Source organism: Podarcis cretensis (genome assembly GCF_951804945.1).
Source record: "Podarcis cretensis genome assembly, chromosome: Z".
NCBI lineage: Eukaryota > Metazoa > Chordata > Lepidosauria > Squamata > Lacertidae > Podarcis > Podarcis cretensis.
In genome coordinates this window covers 16,588,460-16,603,757 of record NC_137184.1, presented here as the reverse complement: position 1 = coordinate 16,603,757, position 15,298 = coordinate 16,588,460, and the positions used below count along the sequence as shown (strand labels likewise).

The window sequence follows — 15,298 nt, the reverse complement described above, 5'->3', positions numbered from 1 at the left end:
GAGTGATAAAAATTAAATTACCACTGCTCTGAACCTGGAAACGGGCTGTCAGTAGATTGACGTTTTGGGAGAGTTCATTGACAGTGAAGAGAACGTATGTTGACAGTTAGTTAAATAAGAGAAATATATTGTTTCCATTGTCCTCTTCTGTGTTTAAAAAGGAGGAAAAGTAACTGAAAATTGAAACTAACTTTACTTTTTGAACTGTGCTTGAAAGGATTGATACAAGTGGGGACTGTTTCCCTCTAGAGGGAGCTTTTGAAACTGTTACAAGAGTGGAGCTGGGGAATCTCCAGTTGCATGATAAGAACTGTGAGAATCAGGGATTGACCTTGGACCATTTAAGAATGTCGACAGGAGAAGCCTTAGTGACTGCATTATGTAAGATAAGCTACTCGTTGGAACAACTTCACAAGAATACGGATGTTTTGACTATTAAAACTGATAACTTGGGACAAAAAGTGATTAATTTGGGACAAAAAGTGAGCACCAATACAGAAATTATTCAGGATTTGGTACAGGAATTTACTTTAGCAGGACAAATTGTGGAAAAGGAGAAGGAGAAAGTTGTTGTTGTCGAACCTAAAGTAATACAAGTGGGAGCCTCAGCCTTACAGAGGCAAATTGAGGACTATAAGTTGAAACCTTTTATGATTGAAACTAGAAAAAGTCAGATTTTGAGGATTGGAGCCCGGCCTGGACTGGAAAAGGAAAGTTGGAAAGATCCCTCCATGCAGGGGACTTCCGGGTTAGCGCCATCGGCTAATGGCGGATTCCCTCCGAGCTCCGGAGGGAATCGGCTCCGCAGGATCGGGTCTTGTCCGCGGCGATGACATGGGGACCCTTAAAAATCACAGGCACGGATGCCTGTGAACGTGGTGACTCGGCGGGCACCATTTACACCCCCCCAAGCTGCGAAGGAGCCTTTTTAAAGGCTCCGGAACGGGGATGGGGTGCGGCGCGGTGCTGTGAGTAAACTGCTGCTCCTGCGGAGTGAAGCTGCAAGCCATTGTCGGAGAGCGCTGACTTTTTCCTTGCAACAATTGGATTCTAAAGTAACAACCCGTGAGTAATATGGAATTTGGAATTTAAAGAAAAATCTTCTTGAATTAGGACGAGCGGGGAAGGGTTAAAAAGGAAGTCCGCCCCCCCTCTTTGTAAACAATCTAAGGCAAAGAACCTGCTATCTAAGGTTGAGAGAAACCTTTCTTTCTTTTTTTAAAAAGACTTTAACCTTCATGGTTTGACACTGAAAGAAATTTTACTGGAGGATAAAAGATTAACGTTGGGGAAGTTTCACCCCCCCGGACCCAGGAGCATCCCGCGGGAGAGCCTGTTCAGGAAGTTTTGAAGTTTGACAGCTGTCAAATTGGCTGTCAGAAGGAAAAAGAGAACTTTGTTTCTGTTGCTTCTGCTGGTTATATTTGTTACAATTTGTTGAAAATAAGGAAGGGCTGATACAAACTAACTTGATTATTGGATTTGAGTTGAAAGACATTAAGGAACTAAAATCCCCCTAGAGGGGGTTTAGGGACATTACAAGAATGGCTGGAGGAGGGAAAATTCAGACTGAAGTGGAAAGAACATTTGTTCTCTTGGGAAAGTGACAGGATGAAATCAGTGTTTTGGCTACAAGCGTCACAACTTTGGTCTTAACAGCAAACAATATTGTTGAAGTTGATAAGGACTTGAAGCAGGAAGCTTATACAATTGGACAGATAGAGAAACTTGAGAGCCATGAGAATATGGAGAAGGGGACATATGTTGCCCCTGAAGAAAAGGAAGGAGGAGCTGTAACTTCGCAGATGTTAAAGGAGTGCTGCAACTTGTGGCCTGACATGAAGGTAACAAAGGAGAATAAAAATTTGAGGTGGAAGGTCTAGCCTGAATTGGAGAATGCAAAATTGAGAGACCCTCTTATGTGGGGATCTAAGACCGAAGGATTATAAATTTGATCAAGGTGGAAGCTGGAGCCATGGGGACATTTGGACTTGAAAGGAGCATGAAGCAAGCAAGATTTGGAGTACCCCATAGGCTTTATCTTTAAGCATGGAGGACTGTCTAGAAAAAATATGGATCCTGTTGGGCCGGAGCCTCTCCGAGATTTGGGATCTAACATTAAGGACTATCGAAAAGGCCGGCAGAGAGGAACTGAAAGAGATTTAAGAGCCTCAGACGTGAGATCTCCAGGCTAAACAGTACATTAGACTGATGAACATCTGTTGAGGACTGAAACCGGGAAAAGGGTGGGTGGAGTCTGGGAATCCAAAGGGTACATAACTATAACTTGCTTTGTTTTTATTTTGTTTTGCTATTTGTATGGAATTTGGGAAAGCCGTGGAAGGGAAATTTTGGTCGACTTTAGGAAAAACGTTTAAAAATGAGCAATGATGTACAAGTATTGAGGTTTAAGTTTGGATATAAGGATTTGTTGAATTAATAATTTAAATTGGAATACAGGAAGGGGAGGTGTGAGGAGGTCTGAGAAACAAGTTAAATGAAAATAAGTAATTGAAATTTTATGTGTTCTTTTTTAATTGTTTTTTTTAAGTTTTGGATTTTTGTATTTCTGCTATTTTTTGTCTAATTTTTGTTTTTGTGTGGTTTTTGAAAATGCTAATAAACATTTATTAAAAAAAAAAAAAGATCCCTCCATGCAGGGATTAACTGACTTTTGGGACATGGACTTGGGTCAGGAGGAGATTGGAGTTCTGGGGGCCTTTGCATTTGGAGGAATCTTGAAACATGCCCTGAAATACTTTATGGATCTTAGCTTTAACTATGGAAATTTGGCTGACCTGTCGAGAAGGAATAAAAGCATCGTTAGGTCGAAGTTTCCCCGAGATCTGCTCTTTAGCATCAAAGAATATGAAGAAGACCTGCAGAAGGGACGTGGAAAAGAGTTAAGAGCCTCGGACATAAGATCTTCAGGTTGATGGACTGTATGGAGTTGACAGAAGTGACTGGCAGAGTCCGAGACCGGGGAGAGGAGATGGTGGAAGAAGATTGGAAAATTTAAAGTTTATATATAGAAATATTGTAAAATTAATGAGTGATAGAAAAATGTTGGAATGAAATTTTATGGCCTTAGTGGAAATGTTTTAAGGAGTTAAGCTTAAATAAGTATACTAGTTTTAATGGAAAATAAGATTAAAAATATGTTAAGACATTTATATGACAGAAAATAGAGAAAGAGGGAAAGGAATTGCTGAGACAACTAATAGAAGTGGAATACAAAAAGGGAGGTGAGAGGAGGTCAATGAAACAAGGGAATGAAAGATAGAATATGGAAAAGGTATGATGTATGCTTTTAAATTGTTTTTGTATTGTTTAGTTTAGTTTATTGTGTTTAGTTTAATGTGTTAAGGTTGTGTTTTGTATAGTTTGTATATTGTATTGTATTGTTTTTTCTTTTTTTCTTTTGTCTTCTTTCTTCTTTTTCTTTTTTGTAAGTTTTAAAAGTAATAAATATAATTTTTTTAAAAAAAAACCACAATTCTGCAGCACAAGGGTCTGTTCAGCAGCCTCAGCTTTTGTAGCTGGAGTCAGTCTGCGCTCCGCATTTGCCAGGTGGGAAAAGGCCAGCAAGGCAGGGAGCAGGTTTTCCAAGGGCACAGCCAAAATGGTCTCTTTTTGTAAACTGTTTTGAGTTTTCCACAATCAAGGGTACACATTTTTTTATGAATAAAATAATACAAGCAAAGATTCGGACAATTGATCCATCTCGCTCAGTAGTGTCTGCACTGATTGGCAGCAGTTCTTCAGGGTGTCAGGCACGTTTTCCCCAACCCTACCTGGAAATGCCAGTTGGGATTGCACCTGGGAACTTTTGCATGCAAAGTGTGTGCTCTACCATGGAGCTACAATCCCTTCCGCTAGAGCAGTGTTTCCCAACCTTGGGCCTCCAGATGTTTTTGGCCTACAACTCCCATCATCCCTAGCTAGCAAGAACAGTGGTCAGGGATGATGGGAATTGTAGTTCAAAAACAGCTGGAGGCCCAAGGTTGGAAAACACTGCACTAGAGCAGCCTTTCTCAACCTGTGGGTCCCCAGATGTTGTTGAACTACAACTCCCATCACCCCAGCTAACAAGGCCAGAGCTCAGGGATGATGGGAGTTGTAGTCCAACAACATCTGGGAACCCAGAGGTTGAGAACCGCTGCGCTAGAGAGAGAGAGCAGGATTCTAGTTCTCATTGTTTCAGTAAAGGGCTCAATTAAAAGAGGGAGGTAGAAAACTGGTAAGCATCTTAAAAAGCAGAGACATCACCTTGCCAACAAAGGTCCGTATAGTTAAAGCTATGGTTTTCCCAGTAGTGATGTATGGAAGTGAGAGCTGGACCACAAAGAAGGCTGATCGCCAAAGAATTGATGCTTTTGAAATTCTGAAGGAAATCAGCCCTGAGTGCTCACTGGAAGGACAGATCCTGAAGATGAGGCTCCAGTACTTTGGCCACCTCATGAGAAGAGAAGACTCCCTGGAAAAGACCCTGATGTTGGGAAAGATGGAGGGCACAAGAAGAAGGGGACGACAGAGGACAAGATGGTTGGACAGTGTTCTCGAAGCTTCCAGCATGAGTTTGACTAAACTGCGGGAGGCAGTGGAAGACAGAAGTGCCTGGCGTGCTCTGGTCCATGGGGTCACGAAGAGTCAGACATGACCAAACGACTAAAAAACAACAGAAAACTGGCCCATGCCAAGTCAAACCATGACAGTGGTTCTCCAGGGTTTCAGTAAAGAAGTCTTTCCTCAGGCCTACCAGCACCTCTCCAGGGTTTCAGGCCTACCTCAAGATTGTCAGGGACTGAACCTGGGACCTTCTGAATGCAAAGCAGGTGCTCTACCACTGAGCGACAGCCCTTTCCCAGAACAGGGGCACGTGAAGCTGCATTCTACAGAGTTAGAGGGTTGGTTCATCAAGTCCTGAGAGTCTTCATAAGAATTTCTAAGGCAGCCTTTCTCAACCTGTGGGTCCCCAGATGTTGTTGAACTACAACTCCCATCACCCCTAGTTGCAAGGCCAGAGCTCAGGGATGATGGGAGTTGTAATCCAACAACATCTGGGGACCCACAGGTTGAGAACCGCTGCAAGGGGACTTTCTTCTGGCCCTTTAGGTTGAGGCGTAAATGTATATATTTTAGAGGGTGCTTTGAGTGATCGCCAAAGAAAAAGAAAGTCAGAAGCAGGCAGAGCATAGTAGCCATTAATAACCCTCTCCACCATTAATCTGTTCCAGTCCTCTTTTAAAGCCTTCTACGTTGCTGGGCTCCACTGCCTCTTGTGGGAGCGGGTTCCATAATTTAACTATGGGGCCCTGTGTGTAGAAGCGTGTTCTTCTGAAATGTCCTGCAGTACCCACTCTCAAACACATGGAGGGAGTGTTGCATTTTCTTTGCCTCCGCTCGGTACACTCGGGTTTGCCTTGCACTTTTAAGCCAGCCAACTATGCTCTGCACAACTTTCTTCCTTTCTTTGTTAATGGATTGGAAACTTTTTCTCTTTCCCCCCGCTCCCCGCTCCTTCCTAGCCTCTCTGTCTCTCCCTTTTCTTTCTTTTTGTTGTGCAGAGGTCCTCCCTATGCCAGGTAAACTTGGCTACCCACCCTGATCTCTCTTTATGGAAAGCGGGGTTTCTCTCTCTCTCTCTCTCTCTCTCTCTCTCTCTCTCTCTCTCTCGTGTGTGTGTGTGTGTGTGTGTGTGTGAGAGAGAGAGAGAGAGAGAGAGAGAGAGAGAGAGAGAGAGAGAAAGAAAGGGCAGAGAGGCAAGGAGAAAATTCTGCCACGCAGACTCTTTGACACAGCAGCCCCATTTGCCAGCTCTCTGAGCCTTGGAAACTGAGTCAGAAACGAATTTCAAACAGATGGGGGAGGATGAAGAAGCAGAAAGGTTTAGACACAGTTCCCAGCCTCAGCCTTGCTCAATTCATTCCCCACCTGCTTTTCAGACACCCCCATTGCATTTTAATCCCCCCCCCTTTTAGATATAATGGGGGGACACCACCAAGGAGCCCACTGTCAGAAATTGAGAGGTGTGTTGTTTTTTTCATTTACCCAGGACTGCAAGAGAAACCTCTTGAGGTTCTATTCATTTGCACATTTGCTTGGTAATGCCTTTCTTTGGGTCTTGTGGGCAGATAAGCGTCTTTCTGGGGACGCAGGTGGCGCTGTGGGTTAAAGCCTCAGCGCCTAGGACTTGCCGATCGAAAGGTCGGCGGTTCGAATCCCTGCGGCGGGGTGCGCTCCCGCTGCTCGGTCCCAGCGCCTGCCAACCTAGCAGTTCGAAAGCACCTCCGGGTGCAAGTAGATAAATAGGGACCGCTTACCAGCGGGAAGGTAAACGGCGTTTCCGTGTGCGGCTCTGGCTCGCCAGAGCAGCGATGTCACGCTGGCCACGTGACCCGGAAGTGTCTCCGGACAGCGCTGGCCCCTGGCCTCTTAAGTGAGATGGGCGCACAACCCCAGAGTCTGTCAAGACTGGCCCGTACGGGCAGGGGTACCTTTACCTTTACCTTTAAGCGTCTTTCACGTTGGCCAGTGGGTTGAGATGGATTACCTTTGGCTATCCCTAATTCTAGATCCATTTAGCTGGAGACGCTGTGGACTGAAGGGGATAAGGGTCTTCTGCAATGCAGAGCAGGCCAATCCAACCGGCACCAGCTCTGCAAGGTCTTAGAGAGGGATTGATCCAGGCTTTGGGGACTGAGATCCCTTGAAAACAGAGGCCTGAACCTGGTTTTCTGCTTGCAAACTGTGTTGTGGTGGATGGAACCCCTTCTACCCTAACAAGGTTTTGGTCGAGTCCTTTCTCAGCCACTCACTCTGTTTATGTGCTTATTACCTTTATACCCCACATTTCCTCCAACGAGTCCTCCATAGTTCTCCTCCCTATTTATCCTGTGAAGTAGGTTATGCTAAGAGCGAGTGACTTACCCAAAGTTGCCCAGTGCGCTTCGTGGGTGAATGGGGATTTGACCCCTGTTCTCCTGGGTCCTAGACTGGCACTCTAACCACTACACCGCACTCTTGTGCCTCTTGGATCATGCCCAGGAGTCAGGAGCTGAGCCTCTCAAGAACTCCAGAAGGGCCTCAACGGCAGAGGTTGTCATCATCATCCCTTCCAGGCATGGCTAGCGTCCAGCTATGATCAATGTCAACCAGAGTGATGCAATGCAGGCAGAAAGCTCCTTCAAATCCAGGTTGGAACCCCACCTCCCAAACCTTCAACTACCCCTTTCATAACCAGTGGTGAGTTCTGTCAATTATTGAGACTGGTAGGGTAGGAGGCCAGCAGCAGGTGGCGCCAGAGCCAGCAAGAGGCAGGGGCGGAGCCAATGAAAGGAGTCCCTGAGAGGTGGAGCCAACTCATTCTAGTTGCATTTTTTAATTTAATTTTATTGTATTTCTATCCCAAAGCTTCCACCAAGGAACTCAATGTGGCGTACATGGTTCTCTCCCTCCTCATCTAAGCCCTACAACAACCCTGTGAGGTAGGTTAGGAAGAGAGGCAGTGATGGGTCCAGGCTCACCTAGTGAGTTTCATGGCTGAGTGGGGATTTGAACCCTGGTCTTCCAGGGTCTTATTCCAACACTCTAACCACTACGCCACACCCATCCTCTTCCCTGCTGAGTTCCTTCCAGGCAAAACAGAGGTGAAGGTCTTCTCTGCACTACACATTACATTCAGTGTATATCCTACCACTTTAAACAGTCACAGCTTCCCCTAGGGAATCCTGGGAACTGTAGTTCTTCAAAGGTGCAAAAAGTTTGTAGGAGACAGCTGTGTTCCCCCTCGCAGAGCCACAGCTCTCAGTGTTCCCTGAAAAGAGGGACTGGTTGTTAAACCAGCCTGGGAACTTTAGCTCTGTGAAGGGATCAGGGGTCTGTTAGCAACTTCCAGCACCTTTAACAAAATTCAGTCCATAGGATTCTTTTTGGGAAGGTGGCGGGGAGGAGCGGTATGATACTGCTTTAAACAATTAGTGCAGATGGGGCCTAAGGCTGTGTCCACACCAAACATATTAAAGCACATGGATTCTTCCAAAGAATCTTGGGAACAGTAGATTACCCCTAACCAAGCTACAATTCCCACAGTACCATTAAACTACAGTTCCCAGAACTTTTTCGGAGTGTGGGGGGGGTGCTTTGCATGTATGGTGGATATGCAGTTTAAGTAGTCAGCAACAAATATTCAGGGAAACTATGCACTTGAGGCAGCTGAGTTGAAAATAATATTAAAGTTGGTGGAGCCCTAAATTGTTTATTTAAATAATTTATATACCGCTTAGTCTCTAAGTGGTTCATAAAAGGTAAAGAACCCCTAGCTGTTAAGTCAGTTAAGTCCAGAACAACTCTGGGGTTGCAGCGCTCATCTTGCTTTACTGGCCAAGGGAGCCAAAATTTCTCTGGAGACAGTTTTTCTGGGTCATGTGGCCAGCATGACTATGCCACTTCTGGTGAAACCAGAGCAGCGCACGGAAACACCGTTTCCCTTCCCGCCGGAGCAGTACCTATTTATCTACTTGCACTGGCATGCTTTCAAATTGCTAGGTTGGCAGGAGCTGGGACCGAGCAATGCGAGTTCACCCCATTGCGGGAATTTGAACCGCTGGCCTTCTGATCGGCAAGCCCAAGAGGCTCAGTGGTTTGGACCACAGCGCCACCTGCATCCCCAAGTGGTTCATAGACAAGGGTAATGTGCACTGACCTCCACCATTAATCCTGACCACACACAAGCGGGTTGGTTGAATATAGTTTTAAAGTACCCTTTGTCAAATGAGTCCAGGGCTCTCCTTCATTGGAGGTTTTTAAGCAGAGGCTGGATGGCCATCTGTCATGGACTAGATAACTCTCAAGGTCTCTTCCAACTCTACAGTTCCGTTCCTTGCGGAACATCCTCCCATCAGATGTCAAGGAGATGACCCTTAGAAGACATCTGAAGGCAGCCCTGTATTGGGAAATCTTTTAAGGTTTAATGTTTTATTATGTTTTTAAATACGCTGGAAGCTGCCCAGAGTGGTTGGGGCAACCCAGTCAGATAAGCAGGGTATAACTAACTAACTAACTAACTAACTACTACTAGTAGTAGTAGTAGTAGTAGTATTACAATTGGAAAATCATCCAATTTGCTTCTATGAAAACCATCCCATCTAAAATGGGCAGGATTTCAGTGTGCATTGCACCTTATTAGGATCTTTTGCAATCTCTTTTCAGACTCTTTGTCTGATCATTTGGTGAACTGTAGAGTAGGAAAGGACTGTGAGGATAATTCTAGTCCAATCCCCTGCAATGCAGGAACTGTCCCATATGGGGAGCGAACCTGCAGCCTTGGCGTTGTCAGCACCATGCCCTAACTAACTGAGCTATCCTGACTTGAATAAATAAATAAACAGTAATTTGCAATCAGAGGATCAATGTGATTTAAAAAAAAACAAAACACCACCCTAACAAAATCAATATAGCAAAACAAAAACAAATAACTTTCAAAAGCTACAAAGAGCAGATTGAGATGAGCAAAAAGGGTCAAGAAACAACAAAGCACCTTGGCTAAGAGGAAAGTCTTCACCGGTTGCCAAAATCTTTGCAACATCTGGGCCAAGAAGGCCTCCTTAGAGAGAGTATCCAAATTCCTGAAAATCTCCCAATTCTGGATACCTAGCACACAGAACACAGCCTCTGTAGGGGAGTTTAAGTCCTGGGCAAGCAGGTATGTTGCATCAACCCATTTTGGGATCTGACAGTAAATGCCAAGGGATATAGGAAGGTGATTTATACCAAGTCAGACTTTTGGTTTATTGAGCTCAAGCTTGTCCGCACTGACTGGCTGTCACTTTCCAGGTTTCCAGGTAGGGGTCTCTCCCAGCAATGCCAGGAGATGTCACTGGGGATTAAACTTGGGACTTTCTGCATGCGACATCTCTTATGAGAAATCTCACCTCAACTCTATGTGAAAGCACAGAAATTGGGTTTCTGGCCAGATTTTTTCAGTTTTAAAGTTTCTGGTCCTCATGAATCTACACCCAAAACTTTCAGGTGGTGGAATAGGCAAGAAGATATGACCGTAAGCATTGTGAACCAACGAGGAGCTTTTACATCCTTGGGGTTGTTTCCAGCTCATCAATGAATCTATGCTAACCATGCTCATTGTTTTCAATGGGTGTACTCTGAGTAAAATTAACGTTTGGCAACAACCTCTGGTGTCCTAATGATTTTCTCATCCTTTCACCCAAATGAGCGCAGGTCATCAAGCAATGAAGTAGTAAAAACAATATTTATTAATAATAAAATAAAATGCATTTAAAACATTTAAGAAAACAATTAAGCACATCTTTAAAAAAAAGCCTTAAACCTTCTAGAACAGCCAAACCCCTCACAAGTAACATAAAACAACAAACTATTATTATTATTATTATTATTATTATTATTATTATTATTATTACTATTATTACAACCCATGCATCTTTTCCTGCCTGCAGATTGGTCCATGCTGACAGATCCCAAGTTCTGCAAAACAGAAACAATCTCATCAGCTAGATGGCTTATGCAAAGCATGCTCATTTGCATAAGCATTAGAGAGAATCCTTAGAGGAGGGAAGGGGCGATGACCAACCACGGAGGTGGGGAATGCACTGGGGAAGCAAGGAATATCATTGCAAGAGGACTCTTCTGTTTTTTAAGAGAAGCCTTTTACCTTTTCAAGACAAAGGGTAATTTTACAAGAAAGAAGGAAAACGGGCAGCCTCGCCACTTGCTCAAAAGTAAGGCAAGCGCCACAGTAAACCCCCCCATCCTAAAATTTCAACAAAACCTGTTTCCCCCTTTGATCGCTTTTGCATGCAAACTCTGATGAAGGGTGGTTAGGGCAACAGAAGGGAGGAGGACATGGATGTTAATTTTTCAGTCCAGTGCTAAACCACCCCATTCAGTGGAATGGATAAAAACAGAGCCTCCAAGTGGCTGAAGCCCCTGGATGTGAAAAAGTGGGCCAAATTAAGAGGTCTTGGAACCAAAGTGAAAATTCAGAGTTGGGGTCAGGCGAGCCTCCCTGGGGGGACCATTCAAGAGTTTAGGGGCTGCCATCAAGGGGGCAAGAAGCAGTGCAATGTAGTGGTTTGCATGTTGGGCTAGGACCTTGAAGACGAAGGTTTGAATCCCCACCTCCCAACTCGGCCAAGAAGCTCACTGCGTGACCTTGGGGCCAGTTGCCACCTCTCAGCCAAGCCTACCTCACAGGGTTGTTGTGAGGATAACAACGGAGATAGGAGAACAATGTGATCACCTTGAGCACCTTGGAGGAAAAGGTGGGGTACTGATGCAAGAAATAAATAAGAAAGCCATCTCATACTGAGTCAGAGCATTGATCCATTTATCTCAGCATAGTCTGCACGGACTGGCAGCTGCTCTCCAGGGTTTCAGGCATGGAGGCTCTTCCCCAACCCTACCTAGAGAAGCCATTTGGGACTGAAAGAAGGACATTATGTATGTAATGCAGGTGGCGTTAACCACTGGGATGTGGCCCTCCTCCAGGTTTTTGTGATGGGGTGCTTGATCACCTGACCCCATGCAGCATAGATTCTCCACCACTGAGATTATCCACGGCTGGGAGGCAGACCAGAAAGGCTTTATGGTCTGAACCAGCAGATCTTTGTGAATTGGCTGTGTGGACAGGAGGCTAGGGTTGGATGTCAGCTCCAGAAGCTGTGATGTCTGTAGCCCAAGGGTGCAAGGTGAGGGGGGCGAGTGAGAGAGAGAGAGGACGCTAGAAAACAAGGCAAGCCTCGTTGCTGCTTTCCGAGAGACGGTACATTTCCATTGCTAATGGCTGGACGGGAGCCAAACCACTTTTCTGAGATGCTTCCCTGGGAAAAGGCAGGCGCTGACTGGCTCGGAGGCAGATCTGAGCAGAGGCAGGCGAAGGATGAGCTCGGAGGCAGCTGGGCAGGCGGGTCTCCTCCGCACCAGAGCTCAGCCCTTCCGTAGCCAGGAGACAACAGACCGAAGTGGGTCCTGCAATCAACTCCCCAACCCATTTCCCCTTTATAGCTCAAAGTTTGTTGAGGCTCATTCTTTCAGGACGTTGAATGGATCCTCCCTCTTTCCTCCATCTGCTTCAAAGCAGACCATATGCTGCGACCGCTCTGGTCTGCAGGAGGGAACCCCTGCTTTCTGACCCCAGCAAATTGCTGCCCCCCTCCCCACTTTTGCATCAGATAACATTGAAAGAGCCTGGTTGCAGGATCAGGCCAAAGAGTCTAGTCCAGCATTCTGTTCTCACAGTGGTCAACCAGGTGCCCATTAGGGGAAGCCAGTAAGCAAGACCTGGGTGCAACAGCATTCTCTCTGCTGGTGATTCCTGGCAACTGGCGTTCAGAGGCAATACTGTACTGCAACAGTGGAGGTGGAATACTGTATAGCCACCATGACTGGCCATTGATGGTCCTATCCTCCACTGAAGAAGGTCCCTTGTTTTTCCAGGGAGGGCTGGGCAAGACCCCGTCTGCAATCCTTGAGACTTGCAGCCAGTCAGCACAGATCTAGATGGTTCAATGGTTTGGCTGAGCAAGAAGCAGCTTCCTGCATTCTTACATTCACCCTCAGAGGTTCCTGTCTGCTAAGCTTCTGCATCAGCCACAGATCTGTGCAGGACAGAAAGGAAGGGGATATTGAAAAGAGACTCATGCAGAGACACAATGAGCACCTTTGCTCTGAGGCTGAGTAAATCACTATGTCACACCTCTGCTTCAGCAGGGAAGGAATGTTCCCATCACACCACAGACAGAGGCAGTGTGCAAGATATCCCACCCAAAGCAGAGAGTGACTGAACAGAGACAAGCCCAGAGCTGTGATTCATGGAAGGACATAACCTGGCATCCTCCTCTCTGGAAAGGTGGTTTTTTAATGCATCTCTTCACCTGAAGCAACTGAATGATCCAAACACCCCTTGGATGCAAAAACACACACAGCCTCAGGAGGAGGCAAGGTCAGAGGGATCAATCATGCAGAGACACAACAGGCTGCCTCCTCTGCGGATGCTCACTTGCAGGCTTGCCAGAGACTTTATTTATTCAATCAATTTATTTAACTGAGGCAGCAATCAGCACTCTTTCTGGAAAATGAGCATTGCTGAGCACAGTGGGCATTAATTCGGGGTAAACATTTATGGATTTGCACTGTGAGTTTATTTCATTCTCTTTTATTCTTCTATATTAATTAATACACTGGTAATTACTGTATAAAAGGGCATTCCCCCTCCCTCCATATGGAAATCAACATTATAATTAAGCCGTCTTTATAATGCTGGACTTTTAGACCTTCCAGGATGTTGCCAGAGTGGGGACTTTCTATAAAATGAACTCAGGTACATATCAGGTTTGAAGATCCCAAATCCAGTTGATGGGTCATGGTGGGCTCTTCTGTTTTTTGATTTTATTAAAGATTTATTGGTTTACAAAAGTATGTGCAATGTCTCTTTTTTCAAGTTACATTTTCCAAAGGTCAGTTTCATTTGATGAGACATTAGGGTTACAATAGGAAGAAAAAGGGGTGATAGGTGGAGGGGGTCATGGGGGTTGGGGTTGGGTGGCGATGTTTGGATTTTACTTAATGTTTGTGTGGGGTTTTGTGATAGCGTCGCTTGTGTGGGTTCTCTTTACTATTTGCTTGTGTTCCTTTGGTGGTGAGAGAGGTTGGGGTTGGCCTAGGGTGTGGTTGGTTGGTTGTGATTGGCTGTGGTGGGTGGGCTCTTTTGACAACAGCAAACATATACCAGGACTTTTAGTGCAGGCCCTATTTTCCTTCTATAATGGCGGACCAGAGCTAGTGCCATATCTCTGTAGGACTCTAAGAACATAAGGAGGAACCCTGTTGAATCAGGCCAGTGGCACATCTAGTCCAGGCTCCTGCCCTCACAGCGGCCAAGCAGATGCCCATTATAGTAAGCACTCGAGCAGAACCCTAGCACAAGTGTGCTCTCCTGTGGTTTCCAGCAACTGAGTCCAGTTCTGGACAGCACAATTAAGAAGGATATTGACAAGCTGCGATGTATGCAGAAGATGGCAACCAAGATGACTGAGGGCCTGGAAACCAAGCTGGGCATGTTTAGCCTGGAAAAGAGGAGGCAGAGGAGGTAGGGCAGCCATCTTCAAACATCTAAAGGGCTGTCACATGGAAGATGTGAGCAATATTGTTTCCTTCAGAGGCTAGGACCTGAACCAATGGATTCAAGTTACAAGAAAGGAGATTCCAACATCAGGAAGAACTTTCTGACTGTAATAGCTGTCTAGCTGTGGAATGGACTCCCTCAGAAGGTGGTGGACTCTCCTTCATTTGAGTTTTCCAAGCAGAGGTTGGATGGCCATCTGTCCTGTATGATCTAGCTGAGATTAATGCATTGCAGGGGGTCAGACTGGATGACCCCTGGGACCCCTTCTAACTCTACACTTCAGTACTGCTTCTGACTGTGGAGACAGGGCGCAGCCATCAGAGCTAGTAACCCTTGGGCACCTTCTCCTCCATGAATTTGCCCAATCCTCTTTCACATCATCCAAACAGGCCCATCACCGCCTCCTGCAGGAGTGAGTTCTACAGTTTAACTATATGCATGAAAAAAAGTCATTTCTTTAATCTGTCCTGAATATTCCAACATTCAGCTTCATTGAATGTTCTCAAATTCAAGTGTTATAGGAGAGAAGGAGGAAAACTTCTTCACATCCTGCATCGTATTATAAACATATATTATGTCCCCTCTTACTAGCCTTTTTGCTAAACTTTTGCTAAAGTCTGAAGGATTGCAACCTTTCCTTGTGCGGGAGGTGTTCTATTACACCACCACCACTACCCTCGGATCATTTTGGTTGCCCTTTTCTGAACCTTGTAGTTCTGGGCTGTGCACAGAAAGTGACCTGCAAATGATTGTTTCAATTCAAATAACATGCATACATGAAAAGCAACATACATACTTGGAGAGAACAGTTGCTTAGGGGTGGGGATGGCGGCCTAGTTGCAACCATCAGAGTTGCTGCCTCTCTCAGCCTACTTCACAAGGTAGTTGTGGGGATTAAATTAGGAGGAGGTGGTAGAGCCATGCACTCCACCTTGAGCTTGTTGGAGGAAAGGTGGAATAGAAATGTAATAAATAAAACAATTCTTTTTGCAAAGCTATTTCCCCCTAGTAAAATTTTATGTTATATTTATTTTATTAATTAAAGTTGTATACCACCCTCCATCCCAAGATCACAGGTACACTATTTTCCCTGGTACACGCATATCTGTACCTTGGGTTACAGACGCTTCAGGTTACAGA

General features: G+C 45.3%; 1 long non-coding RNA gene across 1 annotated transcript; it reads left to right on the top strand.

The window, feature by feature from the left end:
• The first annotated feature begins 5,566 nt into the window (after nt 1-5,566).
• On the top strand, nt 5,567-13,449 carry LOC307207558. Its single transcript, XR_013834718.1, has 3 exons — nt 5,567-5,585; nt 7,048-7,196; nt 10,473-13,449. It is a non-coding gene; the product is annotated as an uncharacterized lncRNA (long non-coding RNA).
• Nucleotides 13,450-15,298: the final 1,849 nt, after the last annotated feature.